Source organism: Bubalus kerabau, chromosome 11 (genome assembly GCF_029407905.1).
Source record: "Bubalus kerabau isolate K-KA32 ecotype Philippines breed swamp buffalo chromosome 11, PCC_UOA_SB_1v2, whole genome shotgun sequence".
Taxonomy (NCBI): domain Eukaryota; kingdom Metazoa; phylum Chordata; class Mammalia; order Artiodactyla; family Bovidae; genus Bubalus; species Bubalus kerabau.
Window position 1 is genome coordinate 42,861,621 of NC_073634.1, and position 4,206 is coordinate 42,865,826.

At 34.5% G+C, this 4,206-nt stretch overlaps 1 long non-coding RNA gene across 1 annotated transcript; it reads right to left on the reverse strand.

Annotated features, from left to right (window-relative positions):
* Nucleotides 1-1,051: 1,051 nt before the first annotated feature.
* Nucleotides 1,052-3,863, reverse strand: LOC129623105 (uncharacterized). The gene is made up of 2 exons (XR_008700350.1): nt 3,608-3,863; nt 1,052-1,270 (listed from the first exon to the last, which is right to left on the reverse strand). It is a non-coding gene; the product is annotated as an uncharacterized LOC129623105 (long non-coding RNA).
* Between the last annotated feature and the right edge of the window lie 343 nt (nt 3,864-4,206).

A 4,206-nucleotide genomic window follows, 5' to 3' on the forward strand; every position in this document is an offset into this window, starting at 1 on the left:
TCAGCAAAGGCTCTAGAAGCTCAGTGACCTGGTGGATGTTAGGATACCCCCTCCAAGCAAAGTTGTTCTACTTGCACAATTCACCACTAAGAAGAGACATAAGTACCTGTTGGAGTTTTTTGGATTTTGAAGGCAGCATTTGCCAAATCATGCGTGATGTTCTGGCCAGTTGACAGGTTGCCCACTGTAAATGAGGACGAGAGCATAAACTGCTCTGCACAATTCCCAAACTCAGATTCAAGTACATTGCTCTGCAGGCATTAGAAGTAAATGACCAAATGCTATTCAAAGTGTCTGTGCTGGAATGACTGCTATATAGATTTAAGTACTATCATACCATAAGAAATATTAAACAAATACAATTATTATTACTAAAGAATGTGTAACCAATTAAGTAGATTGAAGATTGGTTTCCAAAATGCTATATGACCAATTTTCCATTTTGAAGCAAGTATCTAAATGACTCATATCAAATTATTATTTATTTAACTTAGCAATTTTTTTTTTTCAAATTTCACAGGGGTGGACTATTTGGGTTTTTACTTTGCATGCAGAATCATGTATCTCTGAAATAAGTGAATATAGTCTTATGACTGAAAAAGATAATCATAAGTAGCACATGTTTATTAAAGATTAGCAGATAATATGTAGTTCATAGATCAGCTTGATTTAAATGAGAATTCAAGTAGAATATATATTAAAGCCAATTATTATAAAGCAGAGTATGAGATGGAATAGAGATTGAAGTGTTAACCTACACTCTAAAATGTAGCTAGACCATACAACCATCAGCAAGATCTTATTCTTTATAATAAGGGAAAATCTAGGGAAGCAATATTTTAATTTCCCAACATAATTTCTCTGTGCAGAAAAGTATGTGTGAAACTATAAAAACACGGGAACCAAACTAGAGTGTGGTTAAGTAAATTGTAGTAGTGATGTGAACTAAAAACAAGTGAGAAGCCAATTATGGATTGAGTGATAAGAAAATTTGCTTGAGCCACATGTTAGTGATAGCCTACATATCTTACAATGACTTCTTTGACAAATGGTTGACTATTTTTTTATTTAAAATTTTGTGCTATTAAGTTTTTGGTTATAAATTACAGCATTACAAAAAAAGTCATTGGCTGTAGCCCACCAGGCTCCTCAGTCTGTGGAAATTTCCAGGCAAGAATACTGGAGTGGGTAGCCATTTCCCCATCTAGGAGATCTTCACGATCCAAGTATCAAGCCTAGGTCTCTGCGTTGTGGGAAGATTCTTTACCATCTGAGACACAAGGGAAGCATATATGTTACAACGACTTCTTTGACAAATTACTGACTTTTTTTTTTTGGTTTAAAATTTTGTCTTTTTAATTTTTTGCTTATAAATTATAGCATTACAAGAAAAGTTATTGTGCTTGATTTTTCAGCCATGTCTGACTTTAAGATCCTAATGACTGTAGCCTGCCAGGCTCCTCTGTCCTTGGAATTCTCCCAGAAAGAATACTGGAGTGGGTAGCCATTCCTTTCTCCTGACCCAGGGATGGAGCCCAGGTCTCCTGCATTGCAAGCGGATTTTTTTTTACTGTCTGAGCCATTAAGAAAAGCTATCAATTCTTGGTAATATTTCAGTTATTCACTGGAGAACACTTTTTACCCAACAAAATGTATTCTGACCCTAAAAACTTCATATTCTAAAATGGTTTATATTTCTATTCTATTCTATTCTAGAATGCTGGTAATTATTTGCCAGCATTCTCACTGTGTTTTGTTCTCCAAACTTATCCAGATGATGACAGAGCACGTATAAAAAGAAAATTCATTTGTTGATCCATAAGTGTGATTATAAACCTGTATCAGCAAAGGAGAAGTCTTGGAGAAAATTAATTTTTGAAAACTCTCTGTCTGTCCTTAGGCATTTGGAAAATGACAAATATGTCTGAAAAGTATAACCCTTTCTGGAAAATTGATAAGTTCTTAAAAGTCTTAAGAAAAGTTGAAAAAGAACAAAAGTGTGTTTAATTTGTAGACATATGTATTCGCCAGGTTTTGCTATATGATAATACTCTATAACAAAAACCCTAATATCACAATGGCTTATAATACCATGTTTGTTTCACATTTATGTCTTGTTAGATACAAGTCAGTGGATTTTGTCTGAACTTGGATAGGCCTGGTGACATTATTAGCTTTGGGTTTGGTTCTGTTTCACAAGCAGTCATTAGAAGACAACCTAATGGCAATAGGTATGTTGGCTGTGTGGGGTGTGCTCTTCTCCTGTGTTGTGCCTCCCAAAATCTCAGCTTGGAACTGGCACATTGTCACTGCCATTCACACCCATTGGCCACAGCCAGTCACAATGCCAAATTCTGACATCCACACCTACTGGCCACATCCAGCCACATAGCCAAATTCTGAGTCTATGAGATGATAAATTATACTTCTTCCATGAAGAGAAGTCTGTGACTATTTGATGAACAGTAACCTAAGCTACTGCAATGCGGATGAGCTAGTTCAAACTCTCTGTTAGAGGAAGATAAAATGATAGATTCTACTTCAGTGACCAATATTCAACAAGTCTGAGAGGAAATGACACTACTGGACATTTTGTCTGTTCAAAGACTTAAACTTTGGGTGAAACGACAGAAGTAAACTACATAGTCGAATCTTCTATTAGCCAAAAGGTGTTGGAAATTTAGAGTTAATGATATTAATAATAGCCAAGTAAGGGCCAAAATAATTGCAATATTTTTCTTAATTAGAATATCATTTGGCAGAATTTCATTGTCAAAATGCAAAATGAATAAAATTGAAGAGGCTAGCATACCTTCTCTATTCTTCAATCTAAACCTTTTCTATCAAACTCTTTTTTTAAAAAAAATAAGAAAAATGACACCTATATTATAATATTTTTTAATTCCGGTTTAATTATTGGCATAAACTTTATGGTTTATAAATGAAGTAATGCAACATATTTTTTACTTTCCATTAGAGAGATCAAACATCTGGCCCTTTTGTGCGGTTCAAGTGTAACTGTTTATCTTTCCTGGCATTAGATCAATGTGGTCTACTATGATTCAAGGTAAAATTATAATTGCTAAACATAAAATGACATAAACATGCTTATGAATTTCTTTATTCATAATTCTTTTAGTTATTTCATCAAAATAAATAATTAAAATATTGCTTCCTCAGAAAGAGACTCACATAGAAAACAATCTTATGGTTACCAAAAGCGAAGATGCTGGGGGGTGGGGGGATAAATTAGGAGTTTGGGATAAACAGAAACACATTGCTACATATGAAACAGGTAAACAACGAGGACATACTGTATAGCATATGGAACTATATGCAATATCCTGTAATAACCTATAATGGAAAAGAATCTGAGAAAGAATATATATATTTATATATTCAACACTTTATTTTACATTGTCATATAACCAATTAACAATGTTGTGATAATTTCAGGTGCACAGCAAAGTGACTCAGCCTTACATATACATGCAATATATACACATTTTTAATTGCTTTGCTGCACACCTGAAACTAAAACAACAGCATAATCAACTAAATTCAAAAACAATTGGAAAAAAAGAGTGTTCTATTTAAAATACTTTACCTACTGAGCTATCCGGGAAGCCTTGAAAGTCACTAAGTCATGTCCGACTTTGCAACACCATGATCTATACAGTCCTTGGAATTCTCTAGGCGAGAAGGAGTGGGAAGCCATTCCCTTCTCCAGGGGATCTTCCCAACCCAGAGATTGAACCCAGGTCTCCCACATTGCAGACGGCTTCTTTACCAGCTGAGCCACCAGGGAAGCCTTTAGAATGCTAATCCACCTTGTATAGCATGCTACTTGATTTTATTAATTGATACACATCTTGTTGAATGGATTTTATACTTTATCCTCCTATATCTGGCTAATATTCCATTTCCTCCATTCAGCCTTTTCCAAATACAAAGATCTCCAGTGATAACACCTGTTTCCAATATCTTTTGTGTTTTGTAAACACTATTATTTTCCTCTGATGCATATGTATATGTGTTATTCTTTCAGGTAGGAAGGCTTTGGTTATCTAGTGCTACTTAACAAATGACAAACTATAGCAAAAACAGTAACAATTATTTATTAGTCTTATCTTATATCTTTCTGGTGTTAATGCCCTCAGCAAGGCAGTTTACTTAAGGGATCTTTCAAGCAATTGCAATTTGATG